The following is a 13,738-nucleotide window of genomic DNA, read 5'->3' as shown; positions in this document are numbered from 1 at the left end:
TAAACCAGGATTAATTTAATCCATGTTGGTGCAACCCAGCCTAAAGCTCCTAAATATGCTGGCATTCTGTGCTCTATGCACCAATAGACAGAATGTGGAATAGCTGACTTGCACCTTAACCCTCTGGAGTCAGGGGCCATGTGTTTTTTTTTTTTTTTTCACATTACTAGTAACCATAACTTGAAGTAAGTATAACTTTAAGTTTTTTATATTTGACAGCTCTTGTTCAAGATTAAGTAAATATTGCCAAATGCATTACTCTGTTATTTCGCCTCCAGTTTCCAAGAACACATAGTATATTTCAATGTAGTATATGTAATATTGGTTGGCTGTAATCTAACAAGCTAAATTATTTCATACTGTCCACCCCAAGCAGATTGGAGGCAGTGTATCACTGCATTTGTGCATCCCTACCTCCTCTCCCTTCGCAGGTCACCAAACATTTTGGCCAAGGTATGGAGGCTGAAGGCTACATGTTGTATGAATGCATTTATATGATTGAAAGATATCTAGGCTTCAATTATTGCCTCCATCAGCTTTGATTGATATTTATATGGAACATTAACCTAGTCAAGGCAAGCAGACTCCTGTAGGTCTTAATTTACGAACTCCAGCTTTTGAGCTTCCATTAAAGTTTTTTTTTTAACCCGGCCACTATGATTTAGATCTTTTTGTGTCAAAAGGGACACTTAATGATCACAATTCGTCCAGTATTGAGTTAGTTAACACTAAAACCAGCAACAGAGCAGCTTGTATAATTGCAACGGATAGACGTATAAAAATGTCAATAAATTATACATTTTTGAGGAAAATAGAGAGAAAGTTACAAAAACAGAAAAGCAGTGATGAAAAGATGCAAATGAGTTGAGATCTTAAAATGACAAAAGAATTTTGACTTTGACTGAAGCCGTTTTCGAGATAATTGCAGCTCCACCTTGCGGTCAATGTGTGTCATTTGATGTGTCTGACTAGTGCATGGAATTTCCAAACTAGCAGCTAGGCTTTGTGCTTCTGGGTTTTTGCTGCACAAACACTTTTAGTGGAGAGAAAATAAATAATAATAATGAGAATAAAAGCAATAGGGTTCCTGCAGCCTCGCTGTTTGGACCCCTGAAAAGTAAAAGCTTATTCCTTGGAAAAATGCCATTTGAGATAGGGCCAGGTAGTTAGAACCACACTTCAGTCCACATGATCATGAACAAGGCATTTGGGAGTGGTTAAGCGCTTATCTATTGGTAATCATATGCTCTGGCTGTGTGACACACATCATAGTTTTCATACATAAAATGAAAAAAATCATTAGTGTGCTTGCCCGAAGGGAAGCACAGTATTGTTGTTGTCAAGTTTTCTTTATTTATTAGTGTGCTTGCCCGAAGGGAAGCACAGTATTGTTGTAGTCAAGTTTTCTTTCTTTATTTATTTATTCTCCCCGTTTTTCTTGCAGCTAACTACTCCTCGCCGTTCATACACCGAAACGTCCGGCCCGATCCGGTGCAACCTGCTATGACTTTTCGTGGCGGTACTCCTTGCCACTCCTTTTTTATTCCTCTTTTTCATCACCTTTTTCTCTCATTGACTAACATGGTGGAAGGTTGAGCCATTGTGACGTCACACACTCTAGACAACTGAAATTAGATCAGTTGAGATAGGAGAAGGCGAAGCTCTCTTAAATGCCATAAAAATCATGCTAATCGAAAACCACCATCAAGCTTTATATCTCTTAAATGTCATAAAAATCATGTAAATCGAAAACCACCATTAAGCTTTATATCATGATACAGTAGTAGTAATAGCTAGCGAGTTGTTTACGTTCACAACCCACAGACAGTTCAAAAGGCCCGACAACAGTCACCAAAGAAAACCTAGATATAGTGATGATAGCTAGTGATGATAGCTAGCGAGCTATATAGCCTTCACCCAGGCTCAGGTTTATTTTGCTAGGTATCTCCGATATCGACGCAGAGACACAGTGTGAAAAAGGATGGAAAACTTAACGAGGAAAAGTGGTTCGGGAACTACGTGTGCAGTAGTTGGCTGTACTAACTCAAGAAAACACCTGAACGAGTGGTTAGATAGAGAGTGCAAAATATTAAAACGAATGCAGTGGCAACAGTTTCAGGTACAGTTTATACACCCGCTCTAACAGTGTTAACCAGTATGTGAGTAACGTGGGTTTTATTAAGGCATAGCGTGTGTAATGTGTAGCTATTTCATTCCGTTTGTTAACCTTTCCGGCTGTCTGTATACCAGCAGCAGAGCGGATCATTTTACTCCCCTGCCATCTCGGAATGAAATAGCTACACAATACACACGCTATGCTTTAATAAAACTCACGTTTTACGAGACACCAACAGAGGCACAACCGACAAGTCATACCATTGAAGACCTTTGACGTTCGTTCTGAAACTACATCCAGCCATCCAGGTTAATCCATGTTGTTGTGGAGAACGAGAGTTGCATCAATCATATTTCATTAAAACTTCACACTTCTTACATTGGACATATCCACCAGCCTAATTAGAATCTGCATTGTCTACTGAGCAGAAATATCTCCATACAGTAGATTTCCCTTCGTTTAGTATCATTTTATACTTTCCAGATGACTGTATTGCCCCCGCTCGTCAAGTGATACGTGTCCAGAAACAAGGCTCCTTTGTCTGGATAGCCAGAGCTAGCATAACTGCCATTGAAATCCAATGGTAATGCTACCTAGCTAGGTATGCTAACTGTCGGTATCCATCGTTAACTCGTTAATCGTTAACCATCATGTCACTGGCTTTAATTTAAGAATGGCATGTTAGTGGTACATTTAGTAGTACATTTAATATCAGTACACTTGATTCATTACTGCTGATGTGTTACTTATATATGTTACTTATTAGCAGCTAGCTACCTAGCCACTATGTGTTCCAATGTGTTTTCAGTTAGTGTTAGCGGCAAGCTAGCTGCTGTAATAGTTGAGTTGAGCTTCAGTTAAGACGCTGCATACCGTACTTCATCATCACATTCGATTATTTATTACAAACAAATTCGAATTCAGCTGTAGGCATGAGATCTGTATCTTGGAGACTAATACCCCTTTTCCACCAAAGCTGGCTCTGGGCTGGTTCTGGGCTGGTGCTTATGCGGTTCGGTGCTGGTTCTTATCTTGGAACCGGCTCGCTTTTCCACCGACTGAGAGCCAGAGTAGGGCTAGCTACGTCTTTAAATCACGTCATACGCCTCCTAACTGAACATTTTCGAATGTTTTGACATGTTACTAGTTATTCACGAGTGGTTTTCTTCCAGGGAGAAGGCAAACAAATGTCGATAAAACTTCTATTGTGTTTCATTTTTTAATACCATGCAGTACCATACAAGCGTAAGTTAATGTTCTGTTTACTTGGCAATGGGTTTTCTATATTTCCCCACGTAGATCAAACGACTGACAATGAAGTTCATGACGGGAGTTGACTAGCTACAACTGATATATGCTTACTAATTGCCACAACTGTAGCAATACCTCACGGCAGCTAGCTAGCAAGCTGCTACATGAATTTTGTTTATGTTTTCAAGTGGCACGTCTTTTTCAGTACAAACAATACAAAATCAGCACAACATTACGGTGTCAGTTAATGATACAACTACGGGTTTTCTATATTTCCTCACGTAGATCAAACGAAAGGCAATGCAGCTCATGATGGTTGACTAGCATAACAACTGTAGCAGTACCTCAAGGCAGGTAGTGCTAGTTAGCTAACTGCTACACAAACTTGCTAGGTCAACAGCTAATTTTAAGTGTGATAACATACACAAAAAACAAGTCCGATTTAAAGAGTCAATGTATACTAGGCAGACAAACCAAAACATTTTGATGAATGAAAGCTTTCTTTATTATTTTTCATTTGTTATTTGGTCTGTTGTCCTTGGATTTTTCATTTACGTTTTCACCGTTTTCACTCAGTTGACGGTGGGGAAAAAATGGCGGCGGAAATTTCTGTTTCTGGTGGGGTAGCTCCGCCCATAACCCAGGGACGAACCCCAACGTCACTGGTTCTTGTTTTCTGGCCCACCTAAAAGTTGGTGCTGAGTTGGAACCTGTTTTTTGGAACCGGAGCCAGGTTTTTTTCGGTGGAAAACCGAGCCCAGAGCCCAGAACCAGCCCGGAACCAGCCCAGAACCAGCTTTGGTGGAAAAGGGGTATAATTGCATCCACAATTTAAGTACTGCAAGCTAGACTACTATGCAGTTGACACAACACAGGAGGTCCCTGGGCCTGAGAAGGGAAGGGAAGGAGTTTAATGTGGCTATAATATGGAATTTTAAATGTGCCTAAAACTAGACTAAATTGTAATGAGTTTTCGAAAACTAGACTGAAACTAAGAAGGATAACTATGACTAAATGTGACTAAAACTAATATGCATTTTTGTCTTAAGACTGAATCTAAAAATAGCTGCCAAAATGAACACTGAGATAGGGGACCCCTTAATCTGCAATTCATGGTTGCTAGCTCTAATCAGATGTACTACCTAGGCTTATAAGAAAAGACTAACTTTTTATGCCAACGAACACCAATAACTAGAACTAATTTGACAGACTTAGCTAACGACTCTGCCTCTGTCTGGAAAGGGCTTAGGCTGATTACCAATTGTAAGCCCAGAGCCCCCCACTCCACTAACAACTCACGCCTGGCCAACGACTTAAATGAGTTTTACTGCCGCTTTGATGGACAATGGGACAGTCCTGACACCATCCCCCGTGACACCCCCCTCCAGCCCCAGCCCATCAACTACACCGCCACCACCACAGCAGAGGCTCGCGCCTTCTCACAACTGCCCACCTCAGAGCCTCCCCCCTCCTCCCCCATCACAGTGGCGACTCTCTCTATCCAGGAGAGAGACGTTAACAGTCTATTCAAGAGACAGAACCCCCGCAAGGCTGCTGGGCCAGACTCTGTCTCTCCATCAGTCCTGAAGCACTGTGCTGATCAGCTGTCTCCGGTGTTCACAGACATTTTCAACACCTCACTGGAGACATGCCATGTTCCAGCCTGCTTCAAGACCTCCACCATCATTCCTGTCCCCAAAAAACCTAAGATCTCCGGACTCAATGACTACAGACCCGTCGCCCTGACCTCTGTGGTTATGAAGGCATTTGAGCGCCTTGTGCTGGTTCACCTCAAAGCCATCACTGACCCCCTACTGGACCCCCTGCAGTTTGCCTACAGAGCCAACAGGTCTGTAGACGATGCAGTTAACATGGCCCTCCACTTCATCCTCCAGCATCTGGACTACTCAGGAACCTACGCCAGGATCCTGTTTGTGGACTTCAGCTCTGCCTTCAATACTATCATCCCAGCTCTGCTTCAGGACAAGCTCTCCCATCTGAACGTGCCTGACTCCACCTGCAGGTGGATCACAGACTTCCTGTCTGACAGGAGGCAACACGTGAGGCTGGGGAAGCAGGTCTCTGACTCCCGGACTATAAGCACTGGTTCCCCTCAGGGCTGCGTTCTTTCCCCCCTACTCTTCTCCCTGTATACAAACAGCTGCACCTCCAGTCACCAGTCCGTCAAACTCCTCAAGTTCGCGGACGACACCACCCTCATTGGACTCATCTCTGGTGGGGACGAGTCTGCTTACAGGTGGGAGATTGACCATCTGGTGACCTGGTGTGGTCAGAACAACCTGGAGCTGAATGCTTTGAAAACAGTGGAGATGGTTGTTGACTTTAGAAAGAACGCAGCCCCACCCATCCCAATCACCCTGGAAGACTCCCCAGTCCACACTGCAGAGTCCTTCCGCTTCCTGGGCTCCATCATCTCCCAGGACCTCAAGTGGGAGCTGAACATCAGCTCCCTCACCAAAAAAGCACAACAGAGGATGTACTTCCTGCGGCAGCTGAGGAAGTTCAACCTGCCAAAGACAGTGATGGTGCACTTCTACACCTGCATCATTGAGTCCATCCTCTCCTCCTCCATCACCACCTGGTACGCTGCTGCCACTGCCAACGACAAGGGCAGACTGCAGCGTATCATCCGCACTGCTGAGAAGGCGATTGGCTGCAATCTGCCATCTCTACAGGACCTGTTTGCCTCTAGGACCCTGAGGCGGGCAGGTAAGATTGCGGCCGATCCCTCCCACCCGGGTCATAAACTCTTCGAGGTTCTCCCCTCCGGCAGGAGGCTGCGTTCCATCAGGACCAAAACCTCACGCCACAAAAACAGTTTTTTCCCTACTGCTGCTGGTCTCATCAACAAGGCCCGGGTCCCCCACCTGTCTTGGACTCTTGCCCCTCCCCCACTCCCCAAATCTGAGTTATGTTAACTCACATCTCATTTCACTCCTTTACATTGCACATTCACTTTTGCACACCTGCACTGCTTTCTTTTGCATTTTACCCCTTACTTCACTTCTTTATATACACTCTATTTATATATACATCTGTTTACATACTGTGTTCTGTAGTACTTATGTTATGTCTAGTTCTTAGTGTGCTCCTATGTTTTTATGTTATGTTATGTAGTAGTACTTACTTATTGTGTGTGTATGTTTGTGTTTTTATGTTTTTATGTTTACTGTATGCACCTATGCACCAGAAAAAATTTCAAGTAGGCGCATACCTACGTGACAATAAATCTGTTTCTGATTCTGATTCTGATTCTAAACCAATGTGATACACGTGCTCTCTAGCTATACAGTAAAAGTGTTTCTTACGTTAGATACTAGACCTACAGTCTAACTCTAAGTACATTAAGTCTAACAAGCTATATCTTACAATACACTTTAAGTAAAGCTGACTATGTAACCGCATTCATTCCCATATTGTTGCAGAGATGTTTCCTTTTACCAAGATAACAATTTCAACAATTCACTTAGCTCAGTTAGTCAGTATATCGAAACTCTGGAACTATTATGACCATGACACCTGAAATGTTTGTGCTTAGTAAATATGCAAGTTTCATAATACAGAGAGACAATAAATATATTTACATTTGAAGCACAGACAAGATTTATTGCATCCGCAACCAATACAAAATCAAAACAAGCCCAAGTCTCCCTCAACAAATACCGCACAATTCAGGTGCACTCATTGATTAACACGACCTTTGGAGGGATAATTACACCCCATAAGAGATAATGTCACTTGGAGCCTATTTTAAGACTTCTCCAAGCTAAATGTAACACACTAGACCCTTTCACAATAAACAAGCAAACAAACAAACAAAAACAGAACAACAAAGATACCCTCATATGTCTAAACGTCAGTGGAGCCCAAATATAATGGTTGAGCTTGGTTGCTTGCTAAAATATATTGGTTGAAAACAAAAAGGTGTATTCAGTGTCACTGCAGACGGTTACACTGGAAGGCTGGCAGATTCATCCTACAACCTGCATTCAACGTTGTACTGAACACAGAAAACACAGTACTATACAGATTTTGTTCTCAGATATCAGTCTGTGAGGCCCCTCAACAACATATGCGCACTGGGCCACTGCACTGCAGAGCAAGCACACTCTCGCAGTTCGTTCACGAAACGCATTCTAGTTGAACATGCATTTGGATGTATACCCGAGTTGTTGATATAACATGTCACAAATTGGGATTCAAAGTACTTCCAGTTGCCAGTGGTTGTGGTTGACGTGATCACAGACTTCTCAAAGATTTCTTCTGTCTTAAGGATTTGATAAACTGACTTATGTGGTTAGTCTGTGTTACTCTGTTGAGCTTCACTTTGCTGATGATTACCCTGGCATTCTGTTGCCGAGTTTCCAAAGACGAATTCATAGTTCTGATGCACCAAGCACAATGCTTCACCGGAACATCAGGTACGCTTCAGGATGACTCGATGGTGATGGTGGAGGAAACCTGCCATGAAATTCACTGCTATGCCCACACAATGAATCTTCAACTTCCCACCGACTTCCTTGAGTGGCACTGAGTGGCTGTACAACTGCAGGTTAGTTTGAACAGTGATGTATAACAGGGATCATATGGGTATGACGAACATGCTGTTGTAGAATGCTGATGGTTATATCAGTCTTTTGGGTAGCTTTGACTTCTGTTTCCTGGTCTTGGTAGCCAGGGATGCACCGCTAACCAAAAGTAAGCAAGTTCAGCACGAGCAGCTACATCAGAAACCCTGCTAGCTAACTCTACGATGGTAGCAAGCAAAACAAGTATTCATGAAGATGACCCCAAACTCTGCAAACACAACAAAAGGAGCGACTGGTTCCTCCATTTTTTTTCTTTTACTCCTATCAAAATGAAAATATGTCAAAAGGCAAAACACCATTCATATGTATGACAAATACATCGGCCCAATCTTCATCCAATCATCCTACTGCCAATGGGAGATGTCAATGTTGCTTTTAGACTGGCCTCTAACCTGAAAACTGCCTGGCTCGGTAGTACCTGCCAGGGTTATGGCGTTTCTGCCTATGCAATCAGGACGTATTCAATAAGTATGACACTATTCAAATTCGTTTAAAAAGAAACTTGTAATACAAAAAAGTTACTTTTTATGTATACTTTTACTATGTAAAGTTTTATTGTGGTAGGAGTAAAGGAAAAAAATAAGCCTATTTGGGTGTATTTTGGGCATATTCCATTAGTGTATAGCTCATTTGCATATTAAAATTAACTTGCAAAGAAACTTGTAATACAAAATGTTTTACTTTTCATGGGTAATTTCATTGTGTAAAGTTTTATTTTGATAGGAGTCAAGGGAAAAAAAAAATTTGAGGTGTATTTTTGCCATGCATTATTAGCACACAACTCAGATTGATGAGAATTAAACATATTTCCTCAACTAGGATTTCTTAGAACTTTTAGTATGTTGTTCTGGACACCTCATAGAAAACATGGGCTATTTTGCCTGGACTATAAGCATAAAACTGTTTTACCTTTTCCATGTATTGATTAGTTTTGTTCACTGAACATGACTGTTGTAAATCATATTGTAACATATTGTAAATCAGACAATATGGTAAATTGCTCATAAAGCATCACCATGACACAAATCTTTATGTTATTAAATAACCTTTACCTTTAATAGTTGGCTTTTCAAACTAGTAATAATGAGAGTCAAGGCCTTTCATTGACAAGAAACTGTGAATCAAGCCATTATTCCTTATATACGTATATATATTTCAAAAGCCAAAATTCCTTTTATAAATATATACAGTATAATTACAACAGGGTTCCCGTGGGTCCTTAAAAAGTCTTAAATTGAAATTCGGGTATTTAAGGTCTTAAATTGTCTTAAATTTCACGTAAAGTTGCTGTAGGTATTAATTTTTTGCCGGTGCAATTAATGACGATGAGATAGCACAGTGGCGCATCGTAAAACATCTAATAGTTGATTAATTTAGTATTGTGTGAGATGAGTCTCCGCAATTTAATAGCTGTTTACGGTACGTACGGCTATAGAGGCTGACGTCAGGCTGTGTGTCGCCATTACGCGGTTGTCGATGTGAGGTTCAAAATGCAAACCGTTCAAAAATTCGTCTCTGATAATGAATTGCAACAAGAGCAACTCAAGAGCCATGCTAGTAAAATGCCATGCCTCAAATAATTCACAACCTATGATAACCGATGGGTGTAACTAGCTCAGCCCACTTTTATACACCCTCTACACCCATGACTGTGCTCCCTCCTGCCCATCCAACTACATCTTCAAATTTGCAGATGATACAACAGTGCTTGGCCTCATCTCCAACAACGATGAGGCTGCCTACAGGCAAGAAGTGGGAAACCTGGCAGTCTGGTGTTCTGAGCATAACCTCAGTCTCAACATAAAGAAAACAAAAGAGATGATCATTGACTTCCGGAAGTCTTCCCAGCATAATCCCCATCTCCCACTCTACATCAACGGTGAAGAGGTTGAGCGTGTCACCTCTCTAAAGTTTCTGGGTCTGACACTGACGGAGGAGTTGTCCTGGGTCAAAAACACAGCTTCCGTTTTGGGGAAGGCCCAGCAACGCCTCTTTTACTTCCGGAAGTTGAGGAAAGAACACCTTCCTCAGAGGCTGCTGTATAACTTCTACCACTGCGCTATAGAGAGTGTGCTTACATACTGCCTGAATGTATGGTCCTACAGCTGTACAAAGGCGGAGCAGGCAGCCATCCAGAGGCTGATTAAAACAGCGAGAAGGATCGTTGGAGTAGAGCTGCCCGACATCTTGTCCATCTCCTCCTCCCATTGCCTGCAGCGCTCTAAACGCATCCTCACAGACCCTTCTCATCCTGCCCATCATCTGTTCCTGTTACTCCCGTCAGGGAAAAGGTTCAGATCAAAAAAGGCACGCACCTCCAGGATTGCAAAGAGCTTCTATCCCTGTGCAATAAGGTTCCTCAACAGCTAACCCACCCCACCCCCCATCCCCCTTCATCCCCCCCCGGCCCAGCCCGCCCCGCCCCCCATGGACTGCACTCTTACACTTGATGCACCTTAATATGGAGATATGGAGATATATTGCTTTTATTATTTTTATTATTATTTTATGTATGATATTTATGAATCTATTTATTATTTGTTATTTATTATTATTTAGCTGTATAAGAAGTCTGTTGCTGCCTCTACTGTCTCGTTGTCTTTGTGGCAATGACAAATAAAGAACTTTGAACTTTAACTAGCTATAATGAATAGCTGCCAAGTTCTTCAAAACCGACTACAAGCTAGCAGTGAGTTAACGTTACATTACATCTGACACGAAAACAAAGCTGTAGACACATTTGATACGTTTCAACCCATGTGTAAGAAAGGCCGTTATCCCTCCTATTTCGTCCAACCCGAAGGGTAGGGATGGGAACCGAGAACCGGGTCTTGTTTAGAACCGGTTCCCAATGAGCCGAATCTTTGGAATCGTTAGCCAAATTCATAACCGGGTCTGTTAACGGGTCTATGTGCCGTTTGCGCATGCGCAAACTCTAAATAATAATCAGACCGCAGCAGAAATGGCAACTCGACAGAAGCGATCTAAAGTGTGGCTTTATTTCACCCGAACGGATGCAAACACGGTCACTTGTAACCTCTGTAAAAAATGTATTTCCTCAAAGGGAGGAAGTACATCTACCATGAATAAGCACTTGAGCACACATGTTATAAAATTACAAGAATGTCATGTTTTCGATGCCAGCAGCAGCTCAACTAACGTCGGAGATTCATCCCTAACTTGCCAAGGTAAACTCCTCAAAATGTTTTATCATAAGTCATAACGGTGTTACTCGTGTGTTATCAGCAAACGTTTGCGTTTTCGTGTTAACCATTACTAAACTTAGCATTGAATTGCTTAACAGAATGGGCGATGTTGGACATTGTCATATATTATATATAACTTACATAACTAGGCTAGCTTAACTGTAGAATCTTCTATTTTCAGCCGTTGGCTAGAGGCAGGGGCAGTGCTTGCCTCCCCTCTGTTGGTTCTAGGGTAGGGTTAGGCTGTACAAAAGACTCCGTTAATAATAACGCGTGCAGCTCCCTCAGTTTGACAGTTCGATATTGATAAGTTTCTCGTAGCCAATTCAGTGGCAGCAATAGCTAAGTGTTAAATATACTGAGTGCCTAGTTTGTACATGATACAAGTAAGTATGTTTCAGTACGTTATTGTGTTTGTAGTGGACTTTACATTGCTATTAGAAGCTTTAAGCATAATAGTTCGCTATTAGCAATACAACCAAGCAACCTACAAGAAAATATACAGTCAAGCTGGAGACACAATTAGCCCTGAGCGATCGCGTATCCTCCCAGAGAAGGCAGACATGCAAATTTTTCTGCACAAAAATTGTAAATAGTCTTTGCCACTGCTAGTTAAATTTTTTTGGCAGCTCAGTTAATAAACCCTTTTACAAAAGGAAGGAGCATTGTTATTTTTATGAACGTTTATATTAAACAGAACACATTTTATTTAAGTTATGTAAGTTTTATTTAAATGTGTATGTAAACATTCTAGAAATTTATATAAAAGAACATTAATGTAAAAAACCCGTTTGTGCTCTTTTTTCACCCCTTACCCAATTATAAGAATCGTTAAGAGAATCGAGGAGGAATCGGTTCGATAAGCAGGAATCGATAAGGAACCGGAATCGTTAAAATCTTATCGGTTCTCATCCCTACCGAAGGGTGTTGATTTGTAAGTCTTACAAGATTAGCTAGCTTTGAAAATGTCGAGCAAAGTTACACAGCTGTCATCCTGCTGCAGCGTAGCTGTATCCTGTCTATCACAGGTACTGAAGAGAGTCGACTCGTTTTCTCTATAAGTGGACTGTTGACAAAATTGTGGCTGGCTGGCTACTCCACTGACACAACCCACCAAAACCTATCGAGGAGTTTTCACCGCTAAAGTCCAAGCAGAATAGCGTTTTATGACAGACTAATTGTAAAAAAAATTTTTTTAGCATGGATCATTTCTTTGAGGTGTCCAGAACAACAAACTTAAAGTCCTAAGAAATCCTAGTTGAGGAAATATCTTTCATTCTCATCAATCTGAGATGTGTGCTAATAATGCATGGTAAAAATACATCTCAAAAATGCATTTTTTCCCCTTTACTTCTATCAAAATGAAACTTTACACAATGAAAGTACCCATGAAAAGTCACATTTTCTTTTGAAATGAAGTCTGTCTTGGCTACCGCTGGCAGCATTTTTTCAAGCCTAAATTGAAGTGATTGATGGTAATGATATAATGATTCATGGTTGATATTTTTTGTCTTATTATTATTGTCTTAGATGGCAGAACTTATCACTAAATTCAATTCCATTAGAAAAAGATGCAAGGAAAAGAGAGGGGAGTTGGTGGACCTAGACAGTGAAATTAAGAAGAGAGTGGCAGAACTACGTCTCATGTCTTGAGGAGAATGTGGGATGTTACAAAACAATGGACCTCTATTCATTGGTTTCTCTCATGAAGAGTCATGTGATAACATTTGTGTTTTCAAACAGTTATTATTTTCATTATTCAATATGGTTCCTTCATGCAATGCATTGTGTTGTTTAGTGTAATCCAAACTTATGTAGGCTATGTTATGTTGGCTCTGTTCTGCATCACAAAGGAACAAAACAAATGAAAATTCCAACTGTGAGCTTTGATTGTTTACATCTATATTGGCCAAACAGTGTTGGAAGGGTTATTGTCAGTTATTAGACTGTCTCCTAATTTGAAAAAAAAGGTCTCATGAAAAAGTATTTTTGCAGAGTTTACACAGTTCACATAATTGATAACAAATTGAAAACTTTAAGTTTTGAGTTCCATTGTAGGAGGCAATAAATTGAGTATTCCAAAGAAATTGTGACAATTTTTGGTCTTAAATTATATTTGTTGAGGTCTTTAAAAGGTCTTAAAAAGCATTACATTTTACTTTTGAAATGGTGCAAGAACCCTGTACAAAAATGGACAGATTAGAATCTTTTTGCTCAATTTAGATCAGATCACACCTAGAATGGAGGCAGAACTGTCCCCCTTCACCCCTGGTTTCTCTTTTATCCAACAGGCAAATATGTGCAAGAGAGAGGATTATGGACCTCATCACCATCGGCACTCCTTCACCTGCACTTTACAGCCTCAATACCTTCTCTGGCGCTTTCTGAAAGTTCAGCATCTATTTTTGTGCAGCTTCTATGCCTTCCATCTATATCGATTGAGCTTTTTGTTCTGAGAGGCACATGGCTGATAGTTAGGGTTTTTATCCCTGAAACAGGCCATTAGATAACATTTGGAATAGGGGTGGGTGGGAGGGACTGCCATTGCAACCAGC

At 41.1% G+C, this 13,738-nt stretch overlaps 1 protein-coding gene across 2 annotated transcripts in view; it reads right to left on the bottom strand.

The window, feature by feature from the left end:
* The window catches only part of rbks (ribokinase), an 81,963-nt gene that overhangs the window by 25,234 nt on the left and 42,991 nt on the right, over nucleotides 1–13,738 (bottom strand). The gene's annotated exons all lie outside the window — the stretch shown is intronic.

The sequence above is a fragment of the Sprattus sprattus genome (genome assembly GCF_963457725.1).
Source record: "Sprattus sprattus genome assembly, chromosome: 13".
Lineage (NCBI taxonomy): Eukaryota > Metazoa > Chordata > Actinopteri > Clupeiformes > Clupeidae > Sprattus > Sprattus sprattus.
Note: the sequence above shows the minus strand (reverse complement) of the source record. Positions and strands in the feature narration are given on the sequence as shown.